Source organism: Bos javanicus, chromosome 10 (assembly GCF_032452875.1).
Source record: "Bos javanicus breed banteng chromosome 10, ARS-OSU_banteng_1.0, whole genome shotgun sequence".
Taxonomy (NCBI): Eukaryota; Metazoa; Chordata; class Mammalia; order Artiodactyla; family Bovidae; genus Bos; species Bos javanicus.
In genome coordinates this window covers 60,189,326-60,210,035 of record NC_083877.1, presented here as the reverse complement: position 1 = coordinate 60,210,035, position 20,710 = coordinate 60,189,326, and the positions used below count along the sequence as shown (strand labels likewise).

Genomic DNA, 20,710 nt, shown 5'->3' with positions numbered 1-20,710 from the left:
TAGGTAGACATTCTGGCTTCTTCCGGGTCTGCACCTATCTCATGACTCCACATTTCTGGTGTCTCTTCACAGAACCAGAGCCCACAGTATTTGAGCAGATGCAGGGCTGGCTCAGAAATTGTTGTGAAGGAGACACTCTTATTCCTCTCACTTCTCAAGATCACAGTGTTTCTGAAGTGCTGCCCACTGCTTTCAGCAGATGAATAACTTCTCCACCCTTGTCCCCCTAATTAAGACCTCTTTGTTTACCTACTCAGGTTAAACTCACCATCTTTCATTTTCCACTCTGCACCATTTCACTGTAGAAATGAATTAAAAGCTCCAACACAAAAGAGTAAAAATGATAGCCTGTAACTGTGACTGGTCAGTGACTGAGGAAAAGGAAAGGAGTGACGGGAAATGCATTTCCTCCCAGTCAGACTCTGGATATCTGTACTGAGGTGTCTGCTACCCCAGTTATGCCATGTGCCAAACTTTTTATGCCTTAGTAACTGACTCCAAATTTAGTTCTAAAAACTTGAAAAGTAAGGGTAGATAGGTTGAACTAGCAAATGATAACTCAAATAAAACATAAACAGTAATATAATATCAGGCAAAATAAAAATTTAAAAGATCATTATTTATAACAAAGATGATAATAAGCATAAGTGTTTATGTATAAAAAATATAACCATAAAATACGTATTACAAAAATCTTTGCAAACTCTGCTTCCCCAGCAGTCTAGTGGTTATGATTCCACACTTCCAACGCAGGAGGTTCGGGTTCCACTCCCAGTCAGGGAACTGTGATCCTGCATGCCATGCAGCACAGCAAATAAACCAGTAAATAAATTAATTAAACCATTTTTTCCCCCATTCTTCTTCCTGTAACCTATTATCTTAACACTTCTATCACCTATTTACCCATCTATTATTCACCATAGAACTGTATTGTTTTTTAATGTATGCATTTAAGACCATTATCATAATTGGTTCTCAATAATCAAAGGAGAATATTGTCTGTATCAATACGAGTAAATTCCAGAAAGTGTCCCCACAAAGTATCACACATCCTATTTTTATGTATAAAATGTTGATAAGTTCTGTATTTGTTAACTGAGTAGAACCTATGTATTATATTAGAATTTTTGAGGAGACACAGCGTTGTTGTTGTTCTTCAGTCACTCAGTTGTGTCTAACTCTTTGACACCCCCATGGACTGTAGCGTGCCAGGCTTCCCTGTCCTTCACCATCTCCCGGAAGTTTGCTCAAACTTGTGTCCATTGAGTTGGTGATTCCATCCAACCATCTCATCCTCTGTTGTGCCCTTCTCCTGTGGCCTTCAATCTTTCCCAGCATAAGGGTCTTTTCCAGTAAACTGGCTCTTCGTATCAGGTGGCCAAAGTAGATGCTGAGCTTCAACTTCAGCATCAGTCCTTTCAATGAATATTCAGGACTGATTCCCTTTAGGATTGACTGGTTTGATCTCCTTGCAGTCCAAGGGACTCTCAAGAGGCTTCTTCAACACTACAGTTCGAAAGCATCAGTTCTTTGGTTCTCAGCCGTTTTTATGGTTCAACTCTCATATCCATTCTTGACTACTGGAAAAACCATAGCTTTGACTAGATGGACCTTTGTCAGCAAAGTAATGTCTCTACTTTTTAATATGCTGTCTAGGATTGTCATAGCTTTTCTTCCAAGGAGCAAGCGTCTTTTAATTTCATGACTGCAGTCACCATCTGCAGTGATTTTAGAGCCCAAGAGAAGAGAGTTGTCACTGTTTCCATTTTTTCCCTATCTATTTCTATGAAGTGATGGGACTGGATGCCATGATCTTAGTTTTTAGAATGTTGAGATTTAAGCTAACATTAAATCCACATATCTCCTCTCAGCTCCTGTGCCACTCTGCCACCGCTCCATGAAAGCTGCAGCTTTTCATTATAGAGGACTGGAATGCAAAAGTAGAAAGTCAAGAAATACCTAGAGTAACAGGCAAATTTGGCCTTGGATTACAGAATGAAGCAGGGCAAAGGCTAACAGAGTGATGCCAAGAGAACACACTGGTCATCACCCTCTTCCAACAACACAAGAGAAGACTCTACACATGGAAATCACCAGATGGCCAACACCGAAATCAGATTGATTATATTCTTTGCAGCCAAAGATGGAGAAGCTCTATACAGTCAGCAAAAACAAGACCGGGAGCTGACTGGCACTCAGATCATGAACTCCTTATTGCCAAATTCATATTTAAATTGAAGAAATTAGGGAAAACCACTAGACCATTCAGGTATGACCTAAATCAAATCCCTTATGATTATACAGTGGAAGTGAGAAATAGATTTAAGGGACTAGATCTGATAGACAGAGTGCCTGATGAACTATGGACAGAGGTTCGTGACATTGTACAGGAGGCAGGGATCAAGACCATCCCTAAGAAAAGAAATGCAAAAAGGCAAAATGGCTGTCTGAGGAGGCCTTACAAATAGCTGTGAAAAGAAGAGAAGTGAAAAGCAAAGGAGAAAAGGAAAGATATAAGCATCTGAATGCAGAGTTCCAAAGAATAGCAAGGAGAGATAAGAAAGCCTTTCTTAGCGATCATGCAAATAGAGGAAAACAATAGAATGGGAAAGACTAGAGATCTCTTCAAGAAAATTAGAGATACCAAGGGAACATTTCATTCAAAGATGGGCTCGATAAAGGACAGAAATGGTATGGACCTAATAGAAGCAGATATTAAGAGGAGGTGGCAAGAATACACAGAAGAATTGTACAAAAAAGATCTTCATGACCCAGATAATCACGATGGTGTGATCACTCATCCTAAAAGATGATGCTGTTAAAGTGTTGTACTCAACATGCCTGCAAATTTGGAGAAAACAGCAGTGGCCACAGGACTGGAAAAGGTCAGTTTTCATTCCAATCCCAAAGAAAGGCAATGTCAAAAAATGCTCAAACTACCACACAATTGCACTCATCTCACACACTAGTATAGTGATGTTCAAAATTCTCCAAGCCAGGCTTCAGCAGTACATGAAACATGAACTTCCAGATGTTCAAGCTGGTTTTAGAAAAGGCAGAGGAACCAGAGATCAAGTTGCCAACATCCACTGGATCATCGAAAAAGCAAGAGAGTTCCAGAAAAATGTCTACTTCTGCTTTATTGACTATGCCAAAGCCTTTGACTGTGTGGATCACAATAAACTGAAAAATTCTGAAAGAGATGGGAATACCAGACCAACTGACCTGCCTCCTGAGAAACCTGTATGCAGGTCAGGAAGCAACAGTTAGAACTGGACATGGAACAGCAGACTGGTTCTAAATAGGAAAAGGAGTATGTCAAGGCTGTATATTGTCATCCTGCTTATTTAAGTTATATGCAGAGTAAATCTTGGGAAACGCTGGGCTGGAAGAAGCACAAGCTGGAATCAAGATTGCTGGGAGAAATATCAATAACCTCAGATATGCATATGACACCACCCTTATGGTGGAAAGTGAAGAATAACTAAAGAGCCTCTTGATGAATGTGAAAGAGGAGGGTGAAAAAGTTGGCTTAAAACTCAACATTCAGAAAACTAAGATCATAGCATCTGGTCCCATTACTTCATGGCAAATAGATGGGGACACATTGGAAACAGTGGCTGACTTTATTTTTTGGGGCTCCAAAATCACTGTAGATGGTGATTGCAGCCATGAAATTAAAAGACACTTACTCCTTGGAAGGAAAGTTATGACCAACTTGGACAGCATATTAAAAAGCAGAGACATTACTTTGTCAACAAAGGTCTATCTAGTCAAGGCTATGGTTTTTCTAGTAGTCATGTATGGATTTGAGAGTTGGATTATAAAGAAAGCTGAGTGCAAAGAATGGATGCTTTTGAACTGTGGTGTTTCAGAAGACTCTTGAGAGTCCCTTGAACTGCAAGGAGATCCAACCAGTCCACCCTAAATGACATCAGTCCTGGGTGTTCATTGGAAAGACTGATGTTGAAGCTGCAACTCCAATTATTTGGCCACCTGATTTGAAGAGCTGACTCATTTGAAAAGACCCTGATGCTGAGAAAGATTGAGGGCAGGAAGAGAAGGGAACAACAGAGGATGAGATCTTTGGATAGCATCACCGACTCAATGGACATGAGTTTGGGTGAACTCCAGGAGCTGGTGATGGACAGGGAGGCCTGGCGTGCTACAGTTCATGGGGTCACAAAGAGTCAGACATGACTGAGCGACTGAACTGACTAAAAGCATACATGTCCCCAAACATAGTCACTATAATCTAGTAGAGAGGTTGAGGTTCTTAGAAAGCTGGAATGTATATTATAGGAAAGCCAAAGAAAGCACTAGAAGTGTTCTAACCTTTTGTTGTGGATAGAGGAGATTAATTGCTCTTACTTACTCTCCACTGTTGTCACTGCCAGATAACTTGACGTTTGAACATTGCCTGAATCATATGGGTCAGTTTTTGTAAGATCCTCAAAGTACCGACTGTTGTGGGTCAAGGTAGCTTCATGTTGGATCCATTCCTTAGGAATAAGGTAGGTGGAATTCTGTTGTAGAAGGTAGAAATGTGCCAGTCAATCTGGCACATAATGTTTATTTGTAACAGGAATCTTATGAATGAAGACAGAGATGGTAGAGGATGAGGGAGATATATCACTGAGAGAATAAGAAGTGAACTATGACTGGGAAAGCCAAACAATATGAATTTGTATACGTACTTTTAATATCCTAATTTTCTCTATATGAAAATGGAGTCTGGGTGAAAACTTTTTTTATATATTAAAACAGCTAATTTTCTTGTATATCAAGGACCATGTAAAAAGTTAGAGGAAAGCTTAAAGCTTAGAAGTATTAGTCATACATGTTTTCTTCTGTGTACATATATATATATATATAGACATATATTATAAATATTGAGAAAATGAACATGTTCAATTTTTAAATTATATTTTTATTTTTTATTGGAGTGTTTCTGCTGTACAACAATGTGAATCAGCTATATATACATACATCCCCTCCCTTTTGAACCTCCATCCCACCCTCCCCCAATTCCACCCCGCTAGGTCATAATTGAGCACCAAACTGAGCTCCCTGTGCTATAAAACAGCTTCCTACGAGCTATCTATTTTATACACAATAATGTATAAAGTTTATCCCTATCTCCCAATTCATCTCACCTTCTCCTTCCCACCATGTCCATCTGTCCATTGTTTACATCTGGGTTTCTATTCCTGCCTTACAAATAGGCTGAGATGGTTCAATCTTTACTATCTTTTATACATGTCTTTCTTCATTTGTCATTTTATGTATTTATCACATTATGGCCTTTTGTGTTTATTTTTCACTATGACTTCCCTATCCCTGTCACGTGATTTTGAGCTGCTTGAGGGCAGGACACAGTGGGCCTCATAGAACTGGGCACGGCATTCAGCGTACAGCAGGCAATCTGCATTTATTGAATGAAATGATTATGGCCCTGACCAACCATCAGTAAGGCAAATCAAGTTGACTTTTGAAATTGGGATGACTTCATTCTTACCATCATCTGTCTCTCTCTGGAAGAGTTTCATTTTGTAACATAGAATATGAGTTGTAAGACCGAAGTTAGGCAGTTTGTTAGGCAGAAGTTTATGGCTGTAAAACAGAATTGGGATAATTATCCTGCTTTGGGATTGAAACGGGCAGTGGAAAATTGTTCCACGGATGATGGCGCTGGGAAACAATTCAAATCAGCCCCTGACAGACTGACTTGGTATTCCAGGTATAATAATTTTCCCTCATATCTAGGCCCTCATCAATTACTTTTGAAATATTTGCTTTGAAATAAAAAAAGCTAAAGCATTGGTTCTATTCATTTTCACCTAACTCAGCTACAAGTATTCCCAACTGACAGTTTTCCATTCTAATGCTAACCAGGGCAAAGCTTCTGTCTCCCTTTATTTATTTATTTTTTATTATCTTCATTTTTCTCACTTATAAAGAAGGTGGCTCTCTATTGGGAATATGATGATCATAAATTGTTGAATGCTAGTTGATTGGTCAATGACAGTTTAGTAATGTTTTCATCAAATAGACTTCCTTGGCCCAGATAGGCGGGGTGTGTGGCAAGAGACTGGTATAGTTAAGCTGAAATAAAAGCCTCTGAATTTGAATTTTCAACTTAGAGACACCCACTTTCCTTTCTAGGCTTATTTCATTTTCCCTTCAGTTCCTATGTAAACTTTTAACACAAGAAAGTGAGATAGTATACTCCATTACAAAAACAAGCAAATGAAAAATTTCCGTTTAGAAAGGAAACAGATCTTGACTTCACTGTCACATCACCAGTGCCATTTGCCTAGAGGACACTCTGTGTGTAGAAGGATGAATGACCCATCCTCTCTGCTCATCGCCTCCCAGCCTAGTCATTCTTTTGTCATAATGGGCCTCCACTTTCAGCTCTAGAGGCTGCCTATGTGATCTCCTCTCTTTCAGATACCTGGAATCCTCGCTTTTACAAAGAATAGCTCTCTTCTCACTGTCCTACTTAGATTTCACAGTTTTTTCTACCTCAGGAATCTTGTATACATCCCTTAGCATTTGGTCTGGGTTCTCTGTTATTTACAGCATCAGACCTTGCTTCTATCACATCCACAAATGAGTGTTGTTTTTGCTTTGGCTCCTTCCCTTCATTCTTTTTGGAGTTATTTCTCCACTGATCTCCAGTAGCATACTGGGCACCTACTGACCTATGGAGTTCATCTTTCAGTGTCCTATCTTTCTGCCTTTTCATACTGTTCATGGGGTTCTCAAGGCAAGAATACTAAAGTGGTTTGCCATTCCCTTCAATTCAATGGACATGAGTTTAGGTAAACTCCGGGAGTTGGTGATGGACAGGGAGGCCTGGCATGCTGTGGTTCATAGGGTCACAAAGAGTCGGACATGACTGAGCGACTGAACTGACTGACTGACTCTGTTATTTATTTCCATCACACCCCTCCCCCTACCAGATGAAACTGAACTGAAAAAGATAAGGACTGATTGGACTGTCTCATATTCTTTCATTTCCCTAGAGAGTCCATTATCAAGATCAAGCATCTTTAAAACTATCTTCAAAATAATTAGACTTTTCACATTACCAAAAGTGACCTACATCAAGAAGGGCATAATGAATGATTAGGTGCCATGATGCTAAAACTTCATTTTTCCTCTTTGAATTACTTTTTAAAAGACTCACTTCTGAAATACCAATTTGGTGAATCTCTGGCCCCAGAAAGGTAATTGGGGGTATTTGGGGGAGTGGGAGTGGGTTAACATGTATCATGTACCAGGAAAGGAAGATAGGGGAAGGAAAAACAAACCCAAAACAAGACTTCTGTCTTGTTATACTCAGCTGAAGATGAAAAAAAATGAAGAGTCAGTCTTTGAGATATGGCATATTTAATTCTAGTGTTTTGACTTCTGATAATGTTAAAAAGCCTTTAGCTTGGCTCTTGTTGATTCTGCGTACTCGAACTAAACTTTAGTTTCTCAAGTGCTTTCTTTTAAAAGGAATAAAATATTTTATCCAGCATGTTATTTCTAATTTTCTTTCTACTAATAGCTTTCATACTCCCTTGATCTGAGCCCAGAACAAGATGGCTGATTAGAAAGACATTTCCTGCAAGAGGTTTGATCTAGACGTATCTACATCAAGTCAGAATGCTTGGGCACCATCCAAAAGGGCAGAAAATATGTTCTGTGTTATTAGAAATCCTGGAATGGAAGTACAAAGTAGTACACAGTAAGTGAGAGCATGTTTTATATCTGTGACTGGATTTTCCAACATTTAGAGGCACAGACTAAAGCAAAAGGGAGTAGCAGTAGGTCCAGCCCTTGGCTTTGTAAAAATGCCAAGTTGTAATCACATCTTATTTATTTTTCAAGATGACACAACAGCCTAAGAAAATTTAGTTTACAGAAAAATTCCAGAAACAGTACATCAACAATCCCTCAAAGTATATGTAGTTATTATTTATTCCTTGGAGGTAGTGGAAATAAAAATGGAGGTGAGTAGAAGAGTCATTGTGGGCCTTGAGGATCACTGAAAGATTGATAATGGGGATGAGATAAACTACATGCATTGCTAGCTGCTCAGTGTTATGCCCACTTGGATTTGAGGCTAGTGAATTCTCAAGGGCTGGTTTCTGAAGAAATAAAGAAACTCTACTTGAGCTTAAGACTGTGAGGTTCCAGGAAAGGCTGAGTATTTAAAGCAAAACCTATAGGAAAACTTAGTGATGGACAGGAAAGCCTGGCGTGCTGCAGTCCATGGGGTCGCAGAGAGTTGGACCCAACTGAGTGACTGAACTGAACTGATAGGAAAACTTGAACTTGGATTGTCCTGTAATATCCCAGTTGATCAAAGCAAGTATGTTCCAGAGGAACACTTCATTTCTGGAGCCCTGCAACACTGCCCCAGGATAATTCATAGGATTTACTTATGGCAACCAGCTCATCAGTGACCCTGAAGATTGGTTCTACTTCCTTTTTGCTGTTCAACAGATCATAGCCAAGTTACCATTTAGTGTTATATCTCCTTGCCCACATGCTGTTGTTTCAACTTCTGCAAATGGGCCTTTGTCTTTGTTAAGAGAAGCTGGTTAGTCTGACTCTTGAAAGCCTCCAGTCAGCCCTCATGCAGGACTGACATATCTGATGGACTCAAGACATGCGCTGTCTTTCTGAGAAGCTTCACAATATTGCTCTTCTCTTCAACATCACCCTACCACATTCCCAGAGACCCAGAACTGGTCTGCTCTTCACTGGGTCTATGATTGTAAATGCTTCTTCATGGAGGGCAGAGGAGTTGAAAGCTTACTGAGGAGTTAAAATATTTACCAAGCAACAGTCAAAGACAGCTGAGAAATTATAGAAAGGTACAGGTCACCTGACATTCTCTCTCTCTAATTTCTTACTTTTTTTCCTTCCAATTTATGCAAAGAATTGAAGATCCCGAGAAATAGTTGAAATAGGCTAACTATTAAAAAGGCACTTTTCCTTATTTAAAGAAAATAGGCATATATTTTGTATGACTTAACATATTTTAAAAGAAGATACAATGAAAAATTATATGGGGATCTCTCAAAAATACATTATTTATCCTGTGACTCAAATGATTACTGATAAAGCTACAAATAGTGTTCACTTGGGGGAATACAATGATTTTCAATTATTGACTTATTTCTTTACCAACAAATGTTTGTGAAACAGGAACTTTTCACTAAAGAAGATTTATAGGGGAAAAAGTCAGGAGCTCATCATGAGAATAAATTACTCAGAGAGAAAAAGGGGAAATGGATATTGTGTAGAAAACCAGGAAGACAAACAAATGTGAGAGAAAACACCTGCTTTCCTATAAACATTTGACTTAATACAGTTCCCAGAAATGTTCAATGAAATAACTGTTAACAACAAATTCAGACTCAATTAACATAACATTACAATTTCAAAGGTCAAAAGAAAAAGCTGCCTTTCTTCTCTTTTTACTTTTTAGCTTTCCCCCTGTCCAGAATTCTCTGGTGATGTAGCCAACAGATGGATTTATTTCTTTTTAAGCTTAAAGAAAGGTCACAAATAGCTTTCAACAGATTACAAACGATTTGACACATGATTTCAGAAGCTGGGAAAATTCCATGGACGCAGGAAAGCTTTGAGAATTGATGAAAAGATTTCATAACAGTGCAGGCCAAAATTAACATTGCGAACACAGGTTCCATTTTAATTAATTAGGTGCAAACCATAGCCCAGCCCTCTGGATCAGTTGTGCCTGCTTTACTAGCCGATTTTGAGAATTCTTTGATATTTAAATTTTGATGTTATTGCTTAACAGTAAAAGGCCTTTTGTTACCTTAAGGTAAAAAGCTTCTGCTTTAAACCCAAGCCCAGTTCCCAGTATAATTTGAAGGATTACAAAGGCACTGTCCTGTCCAAAATTATCTTCATTAGACTCAACTGAAACAGTGTTTTTATTCTGTGCTTACTACATGGCATAGAGATCCTTTTCATTGCTGTGGATATCTGGGCTTTCCTTCTTAAAGATGAAGCGATCCTCAGAGATGACTGGCCTGCATTTTTACTAAAAGATGCCAGTTATTGGGAGAAATTCTAGAATACTATAGTTTACTTGAATCAGGCTTGTTAGGGTGCAATTAGCGTCTTTTATTGCTTGAAAGAGAACAGTTTTGAGATCCCTTAAAATTTGGGATGTGAATCCTCTTAAGAATATAGTATTTGTTTACTTTTTTCATCTTTTCTAATTGATTTAAAGGGATTAATGAAGCCATCATCAATTTAAGCTCCCTCTCTCTTTGTGTGTGTGGTTAGTTGCTTAGTTGTGTTGGACTCTTTGTGACCCTATGGGCTGTAACCCACCAGGCTCCTCCGTGTCCATGGAATTCTCTAGGCAAGAATACTGGAGTGGGTTGCCATGCCCTCCTCCAAGGGTTCTTCCCAGCCCAGGGATGAAACCCACATCTCTTATGTCTCCTGCTTTGGCAGGTGGCGCTAGTGGTAAAGAACCTGCCTGCCAAAGCAGGAGATGTAAGAGATGCAGATTCATGGGTTGGGAAAATCCGTTAGAGGAGGACATGGCAATCCACTTCGGTATTATTGCCTAGAGAATCCCATGCTCAGAGGATCCTGGCAGGCTACAGTCTACAGGGTCGTAAAGAGTTGGACACGACTGAAGTGACTTCATGCATGCACAAAGGCATGTGCTTTTCTTCCCAAAGTCCTAAAAAATGTACTCTACCAACACAAGAAGTTAAATCAAGAGAGAGAAAAGACCTAGGGTCTAAGATATAGTGACATCAATACAGTACACATAAGGAAGTCCAATTATGAGAGTGAACAATAATCTTAGGACAGTATTCAGTTGTAGGACTAGACAGTAATTCAGTTCAGTTCAGTCGCTCAGTTGTGTCCGACTCTTTGCGACCCCAAAAATCGCAGCACGCCAGGCCTCCCTGTCCATCAGCAACTCCCGGAGTTCACCCAGACTCAAGTCCATCGAGTCAGTGATGCCATCCAGCCAGTGATGCCATCCAGCCATCTCGTCCTCTGTCATCCCCTTCTCCTCCTGCCCCCAATCCCTCCCAGCATCAGAGTATTTTCCAATGAGTCAACTCTTCACATGAGGTGGCCAAAGTACTGGAGTTTCAGCTTTAGCATCATTCCAGGGCTGATCTCCTTCAGAATGGACTGGTTGGATCTCCTTGCAGTCCAAGGGACTCTCAAGAGTCTTCTCCAACACCACACTTCAAAAGCATCAATTCTTTGGCACTCAGCCTTCTTCACAGTCCAACTCTCACATCCATACATGACCACTGGAAAAACCATAGCCTTGACTAGACGGACCTTTGTTGGCAAAGTAATGTCTCTGCTTTTTAATATGCTATTTAGGTTGGACATAACTTTTCTTCCAAGGAGTAAGCGTCTTTTAATTTCATGGCTACAGTCACCATCTGCAGTGATCTTGGAGCCCCAAAAAATAAGTCTGACACTGTTTCCACTGTTTCCCCACCTATTTCCCATAAAGTGATGGGACTGGATGCCATGATCTTCGTTTTCTGAGTGTTGAGCTTTAAGCCAACTTTTTCACTCTCCACTTTCACTTTCGTCACTAGGCTTTTGAGTTCCTCTTCACTTTCTGCCATAAGGGTGGTGTCATCTGCATATCTGAGGTTATTGATATTTCTCGCAGCAATCTTGATTCCAGCTTTTGCTTCTTCCAGCCCAGTGTTTCTCATGATGTACTCTGCATATAAGTTAAATAAGCAGGATGACAATATACAGCCTTGACATACTCCTTTTCCTATTTGGAACCAGTCTGTTGTTCCATGTCCAGTTCTAACTGTTGCTTCCTGACCTGCATACAGGTTTCTCAAGAGGCAGGTCAGGTGGCCTGGTATTCCCATCTCTTTCAGAATTTTCCACAGTTTATTGTGATCCACACAGCCAAAGGCTTTGGCATAGTCAATAAAGCAGAAGTAGATGTTTTTCTGGAATTCTCTTGCTTTTTCCATGATTCAGCGGATGTTGGCAATTTGATCTCTGGTTCCTCTGCCTTTTCTATAACCAGCTTGAACATCAGGAAGTTCACAACAGTAATTAGTAGAGTTCAAAACAAGAGATCAGAGGGCTTCAGAAAGGCTGCCTTAAAGAAAAAATAATATGCAATTTGTAATTTTTTGGTTGTGCTTGACATTGAAAACGTCTTTAGAATTCTCTTAAAAGAACTTGAGGATAAATTAGTGCCTAGAAAAGTAATTATTGAAAAATTAATTTAATTTTGTTAACTCCAGGGAAAGCAAAAGTTGTAAAAGAGAAATGCAATACACACTATGTGATTCTACTGTAAACCATATTCATATCTTGTTAATGATATGTATTATTCTTTATTCAACTATAGTTTGCATTATAATTATGCTACAATAATGGGTGGGAGGTAATAGAAAAAAATGTGGTTTGTGTGTGTGGTGAGGGGGGTTGGGAAGAGTTTTGCTGTGCAAAAGAGCTGTATCCTAATATTTCATAGCCATAAATCAACAGATATTATCTACAGTAATAATAGCAGTTTATACATATAATTTAGAAATATGGAAATAAACACCAGGAAAAATAATAGAATGGCTTGAAAGTGATTGCCTCTGGAAAGTGGGATTCCATGGTGGGGGTGACATGGTAGCAGACCACTCTTCTCCCTTATATTGTATTACTGGTGGTGGGGGGACCCCTTGCAGGGCCTGAAAAGGGCTAACACTTGTCTAACACTCGGAGATGAATGGTCTGAGGAGACAAACCTGCTGACAAAGTAAGACACTTTATTGGGAAGGGGCCCCCAGGTGGAGAGCAGTAGAATAAGGGAACCCAGGAGAACTGCTCTGCCACGTGGCTTGCAGTCTCAGGTTTTATGGTGATGGGATTTGTTTCTAGGTTGTCTTTGGCCAATCACTCTGACTCAGAGTCCTTCCTGGTGGCACACATATTGCTCAGCCAAGATGGACGCCAGCCAGAAGGATTCTGGGAGGTGGTAGGACACGTGGCGTCTCCTTTTGACCTTTCCCGACTTCTTATGGTTGGCGGAAGCTTGTTAGTTCTGGGTTCCTTACTAGGACCTCTTGTCGTAAAATAATTCATGCAAATTGTTACTATGGTGCCTGGCTAGGGTGGGCAGTTTTAATCAGTGTGTTTCCCCTAACACTACCACTATTGTCAGACAATGTACAATAATTACTTCAATAACATTTAAAATGTTTTCAAAAGTACCTTACATGTGTTCAAAGGAAAGGCACGACTGTTTGGCAGCTGTTTCTACCCAGACAGAATGATTCACTTTATTTCAGAGTGGTGCTTATATTTTTATCCTTTATTTACATTTGTAGAAATGAGATTGTCTACACTGACCTGGCCTCAATATAGATTGGAAATCAGTCAAGTTCTGAGTGCTAAAAAATGGCATGCAGGCCATTTTCAGCAGTCACCCATAATACATGGCGACTTGTTTGGCACCTTCTTTGTCATTTGCAATGTGTCCTGCCTGCCACTTCCTAGGGTTGCCAGAAAAAAGTACAGGATACCCCATTAAACTTGAATTTCAGATAAACAAATAAAATTTTAGATACAGTATATCCTCAATATTGTATGGGATAGGCTTGTGCTATAAAAAATTCATTGCCTATCTGAAATTCAAATTTAATAGGGCCTCCTGTAATATTAGTTGCTAAATCTGACAACCTTACCATGTCTAAATGTTAGTGGGAGTGTTCCTTTAGTTGCTAGGGTTAATGAGTGGTAAACATCATTACTAGTTTCCTCAGACTCTGAATTTTTCAAGTTCAAATCAGGTCACTATCTCTCAGTTTCTTCCCCTGCTGCTTGCTAACATCACTGAAGATTTTATTTACATGATGATAGTATAGACAAAATAGTAGCATACACCACAACAAAAAATAAACAAGCAAAAAACCCAAAAGTGTAGACTACATTACCCTGGAAGATTCCATTCTCATATATCCTGCATTCTTATATATTTTATACTGATGGTCCAAAGTATCTTTTATCCATGAGTGAACAAATACAGAAGTTTTTCCTGTGGTCATGTATGGATGTGAGAGTTGGACTGTGAAGAAGGCTGAGTGCCAAAGAATTGATGCTTTTGAAGTGTGGTGTTGGAGAAGACTCTTGAGAGTCCCTTGGACTGCAAGGAGATCCAACCAGTCCATTCTGAAGGAGATCAGCCCTGGGATTTTTTTGGAAGGAATGATGCTAAAGCTGAAACTCCAGTACTTTGGCCACCTCATGCGAAGAGTTGACTCATTGGAAAAGACTCTGATGCTGGGAGGGATTAGGGGCAGGAGGAGAATGGGACGACAGAAGATGAGATGGCTGGATGGCATCCCTGACTGGATGGACGTGAGTCTGAGTGAACTCTGGGAGTTGGTGATGGACAGGGAGGCCTGGCGTGCTGTGATTCATGGGGTCGCAAAGAGTCGGACATGACTGAGCGACTGATCTGATCTGAATACCTTTATGTTAGTGATTCAGTTAGCTATTTCATTTTCCAACTCAGTACATTATAATGAATAAATATTTGAAGGATTTAACAAATATTAGTTGGTTCTGGACATAGTTTGCTAAGTCATTTCTGTTATTTATCTAAATAGAGTACATTTCCACATATTGCCACTATTAGGCATCTTTACTTAAAACAAAAATGAATTTCAAATGCCTGATGAAGAAATAGTGGTCTAATCCACAAAATCATCAAAATAAATGAGTTAGCATGAGGGATTAAAAACAATTCAGTGACTCAGACTTTGTGACTAACTCTGCATCCAAACAGGTAACCAAAAAATGACCTCTCGTGCAGCTTTTTGAAAATGATTCAGTGATATTCTTGTTTCTCATAAAAAATAAAGGTTTAGCAATGTGCAGTTCAGTTCAGTTGCTCAGTTAGGTCCAACTCTTTGTGACCCCATGGGCTGTGGCATGCCAGGCTTCCCTGTGCATCACCAACTCGTGGAGCTTGCTCAAACTCATGTCCATCGACTCAGTGATGCCATTCAACCATCTCATCCTCTGTTATCCCCTTCTCCTCCTGCCTTCAATAATTCTAAGCATCAGGGTCTTTTCCAATGAGTCAGTTCTTTGCATCAGGTGGCCAACGTATTGGAGTTTCAGCTTAAGCATCAGTACCAGAGAATCCTTATCAGATGCTATGTTGATACCTGAAATTGGCACTACCTGTGAAAGTGCTGCACTCAATATGCCAGCAAATTTGGAAAACTCAGCAGGGGCCACAGGACTCAAAAAATTCAGTTTTCATTCCAATCCCAAAGAAAGGCAATGCCAAAGAATGCTCAAACTACTGCACAATTGCAGTCATCTCACACGCTAGTAAAGTAATGCTCAAAATTCTCCAAGCCAGGCTTCAGCAATATGTGAACCGTGAACTTCCAGATGTTCAAGCTGGATTTAGGAAAGGCAGAAGAACCAGAGATCAAATTGCCAATATCCACTGGATCATTGAGAAAACAAGAGAGTTCCAGAAAAACATCTACTTCTGCTTTATCGACTATGCCAAAGCCTTTGACTGTGTGGATCACAATAAACTGTGGAAAATTTTGAAAGAGATGGGAATATCAGACCACCTGACCTGCCTCTTGAGAAATCTGTATGCAGGTCAGGAAGCAACAGTTAGAACTAGACATGGAACAAAAGACTGGTTCCAAATAGGAAAAGGAGTACATCAAGGCTGTATATTGTCACCCTGCTTATTTAAATTATATGCAGAGTACATCATGAGAAACGCTGGGCTGGATGAAACACAAGCTGGAATCAAGATTGCCAGGAGAAATATCAATAACCTCAGATATGCAGATGACACCACCCTTATGACAAAGTGAAGAAGAACTAAAGAGCCTCTTGATGAACATGAAAGAGGAGAGTAAAAAAGTTGGCTTAAAGCTCAACATTCAGAAAACTAAGATCATGGCATCTGGTCCCATCACTTCATGGCAAACAGATGGGGACACAGTGGAAACAGTGGCTGACTTTATTTTGGGGGGCTCCAAAATCACTGTAGATGTTGATTGCAGCCATGAAATTAAAAGACGCTTACTCCTTGGAAGGAAAGTTATGTCCAACCTAGATAGCATATTAAAAAGCCGAGACATTACTTTGTCAACAAAGGTCCGTCTAGTCAAGGCTATGGTTTTTCCAGTAGTCATGTATGGATGTGAGAATTGGACTCTAAAGAAAGCTGAGTGGTGAAGAATGGATGCTTTTGAACTGTGGTGTTGGAAAAGACTCTTGAGAGTCTCTTGGACTGCAAGGAGGTTCAACCAGTCCACCGTAAAGGAGATCAGTCCTGAGTGTTCATTGGAAGGAGTGATGTTGAAGATGCAACTCCAATACTTTGGCCACCTGATGTGAAGCGCTGACTCATTTGAAAAGACCCTGATGGAGAAGGAGGAGAAGGGGACGACAGAAGATGAGATTGTTGGATGGCATCACCAACTCAGTGTGCATGAGTTTGGGTAAATTCCGGAGTTGGTGATGGACAGGGAGCCCTGGCATGCTGTGGTTTATGGGGTCGCAAAGAGTCAGACACGACTGACTGTACTGGACGGAGCTGATGAAACAGAAACAGACTCACAAATTTACAGAACAGATTTGTGGTTGCCAAAGGAAAGTTGGGAGAGGGAAGAATTGGGGGTTTGGGACTAGCAGATGCAAACTATTATATGTCTGATGTATAAACAACAGAGTCCTACTATATAGCTCAGGGAACTATATTCAATATCCTGTGGTAAACCAAAACGGAAACAAATATAAAGAAGAATGTATACATACACACATACACAGATATATCTTTTGTATATATTAAAGTTTTATATATATATATATATATATATATATATACACACACACATATAACTAAATCAATTTGCTGTACAGGAGAAACTGACAAAACATTGTAAATCAATTATACTTCAATTTTAAAAATATAGAAGGGAAAAAAATAAGAAAAAAACCCCCAAAACTGCATGCCCTGGACATGATAGAATTGATGTGATTAGGTGTCAGTTTCACAAACTGCCTTAACCTTAGCACAATTAGACAAAATTAATGTTTGTGAACACCTGCCGGGGTCCAGCCCTGGTGGATCCAGGGAATTAGAAGCGGGAACGGCGTCGGTGAGGATCAGGAAACAATTGCTTAATTAAACGTTAATTAAGGATATAAAGAGTGGTTAAATAAGGATAGCTCAGTGACGAAATTCAGTGGAGAAAAGAGGCTGAAATAAGGATAGCTCAGTGAGGAAATTCAGTGGAGAAAAGAGGCTGAATAATTCAGCCAGAAGGTGAGAGAAAGAACGGCATGGGGAGACCAAGTTTCGGTGAACAAGGCCCGCACTTTATTTTCCAAAGTAGTTTTTATACCTTAAGTTATGCATAGAGGATAATGGGGGAAGGGGTGGAGTCATGCAGTAAGCCAGGCTTTCTTCCTGCAAACTTATCATATGCAAAAGTTTAGGTGATTTGCATCATCTTCTGGCCCGGAGGCCTGTTAACATTTTAAGAAACTAATTTTTCTCTATAGGTGATTATTCTAAAGTCAGGCACCACCCTCCAAAAGCATTAGATAAAGTTGCATTCCTATAGAGCAAAGGAGTGGTGGGCTATAACAAGAAAAAGAATTAATTCAAGGGTCCCAGGTTACAAACATTAAAGCTACTACTTACACCAATTATATTAATCAATACACTGCCAGGGACACAGCAGGTAAGGGATATGGAGACTTAGCAGCAAACATTGGCCCAACAAGTGAAAAACCCTTCACCAATACAATTTCTAATCAATCTTTTACCTGCTCAAAGGAATCTGTATTTAGACAGTTTAGAACATCTCATGCCTCTCACAGTTTGGAGGCTCTGAGCAATCACATGTGGCCGGAAAAACCTATTCAGGCAGGCTAGAGGACTTCCAAAGGAGTTTGTAGGTTGAAACACTATCACACCCAGGAACTTTATTAACTGGAGCTGTAAGTTAACTCTTTTTTCAGAGAGAGTTAATGGGGGACAGCCCCCTGTAAAGTCAGAGGTGTAGGTGAGAGCACAAAGCAGAAAGTAGGCAGACTCTGGTTTTGGGAGTAGATGCTCGAGAATTTCCAGGGGGACTCCTGAGGCTCGATCCCGCCTTTGCGTATGCCAAGCCTCCTTCCTCATGACCTTTGCCACGGGCGGAGCTCGCTCCCGGCAAACACCAATTATCTTTGTGTATCATCAGGAGTAAGTGGTGTGTTTACTCACACACTGGACTACCTAAAATGAAGTTGTTCAATGAACTTGTGAGTTGCCTCCATTGGTGAAGTGGCTGTGATGTGTGGTAAAGTAATGACCTTGGATCCATTATTTATAGATAGTGTGTCTTTGTACAGACATAATCTAGTGTCAGGGATTCCTAGGTAACTGAAATCTTAGACAGTCATTTGAGGATTTCTCCAAGGATGGTTCTGTTCTCCAAATGAAACATTTCTGAAAATTTGTTTTCTACCCTAAGTCATTCAATAGTCACTCAACAGTAATCAGTGATGATTCTTCATCTTTTTCCTCAGTCTTGGTACTTCTTGCCCTCTTTGCACCTTTTGGCACTCTTGAAACCCACCTTAATCCTTAAAATATTTTCCTCCTGGCTTCTACAATACTCAGCTATCCTGATTTTTTTCCGACCATGCCTCTTCTGATTTTTATTTCTTTAGTCTAAAAATGTAAACAAGAAAATGGTGCCCACTCTCACCACTACTATTCAACATAGTTTTGGAAGTTTATGCCACAGCAATCAGAGCAGAAAAAGAAATAAAAGGAATCCAGATTGGTACAGAAGAAGTAAAACTCTCACTGTTTGCAGATGACTTGATCCTCTACATAGGAAACCCTAAAGACTCCACCAGAAAATTACTAGAGCTAATCAATGAATATAGTAAAGTTGCAGGATTTAAAATTAACACAGAAATCCCTTGCATTCCTATACACTAAGAATGAGAAAACAGAAAGAGAAATTAAGGAAACAATTCCACTCACCACTGCAACGAAAAGAATAAAATACTTAGGAATAAAGCTACCTAAAGAAACTAAAGACCTATATATAGAAAACTATAAAACACTGATGAAGGGTATCAAAGAGGACACAAATAGATGGAGAAATATACCATGTCCATGGATTGGAAGAATCAATATTGTGAAAATGAATATACTACCCAAAGCAATCTATAGATTCAGTGCAATCCCTATCAAGCTACCAACGGTATTTTTCACAGTACTAGAACAAATAATTTCATGATTTGTATGGAAATACTGAAAACCTCAAATAGCCAAAGCGATCTTGAGAAAGAAGAATGGAACTGGAGGAATCAACCTGCTTGACTTCAGGCTCTACTACAAAGCTGCAGTCATCAAGACAGTATGGTACTGGCACAAAGACAGAAATGTAGATCAGTGGAACAAAATAGAAAGCCCAGAGACAAATCCATGCACCTATGGACACCTTATTTTTGACAAGGAGGCAAGAATATACAATGGATTAAAGACAATCTCTTTAACAAGTGGTGCTGGAAAAACTGGTCAACCACTTGTAAAAGAATGAAACTAGAACACTTTCTAACACCATACACAAAAATAAACTCAAAGTGGATTAAAGATCTAAATGTAAGACCAGAAACTATGAAACTCCTGGAGGAGAACATAGGCAAAACACTCTCTGACATAAATCACAGCAGGATCCTCTGTGACCCACCTCCCAGAGTAATGGAAATAAAAGCAAAAATAAACAAATGGGACCTAATTAAACTTTAAAGCTTTTGCACAACATAGGAAACTATAAGCAAGGTGAAAAGACAGCCTTCAGAATGGGAGAAAATAATAGCAAACAACACAACTGACAAAGAATTAATCTCAAAAATATACAAGCAACTCCTGCAGCTCAATTACAGAAAAATAAATAAATGACCCAATCAAAAAATGGGCCAGATGTTTCCCCAAAGAAGACATACAGATGGCTAACAAACACATGAAAAGATGCTCATTCATTATCAGAGAAATGCAAATCAAAACCACAATGAGGTACCATCTCATGCCAGTCAGAATGGCCACTGTCCAAAAGTCTACAAACAATAAATGCTGGAGAGGGTGTGGAGAAAAGGGAACCCTCTTACACTGTTGGTGGGAATGCAAACTAGTACAGCCACTATGGAGAACAGTGTGGAGATTTCTTAAGAAACTGGAAATAGAACGGCCATATGACCCAGCAATTCCACTGCTGGGCATACACACCAAGGAAACCAGAATTGAAAGAGACATGTGTACCCCAATGTTCATCACAGCACTGTTTATAATAGCCAGGACATGGAAGCAACCTAGATGTCTATCAGCAGACGAATGGATAAGAAAGCTGTGGTACATATACATAATGGAATATTACTCAGCCATTGAAAAGAATACATTTGAATCGGTTCTAATGAGGTGGATGAAACTGGAACCTATTATACCGAGTGAAGTAAGCCAGAAAGAAAAACAATAAAGTATACTAACGCATATATATGGAATTTAGAAAGATGGTAACGATAACCCTACATGCAAGACAGCAAAAGAGATACAGATGTATAGAACAGTCTTTTGGACTCTGTAAGAGAAGGTGAGCGTGGGATGATT

The 20,710-nt window shown here is 39.6% G+C and overlaps 1 long non-coding RNA gene across 2 annotated transcripts in view; it reads left to right on the top strand.

Moving 5' to 3' along the window:
* Positions 1-20,710, top strand: part of LOC133254679 (uncharacterized) — a 246,339-nt gene that overhangs the window by 5,365 nt on the left and 220,264 nt on the right. The window lies entirely within an intron of this gene.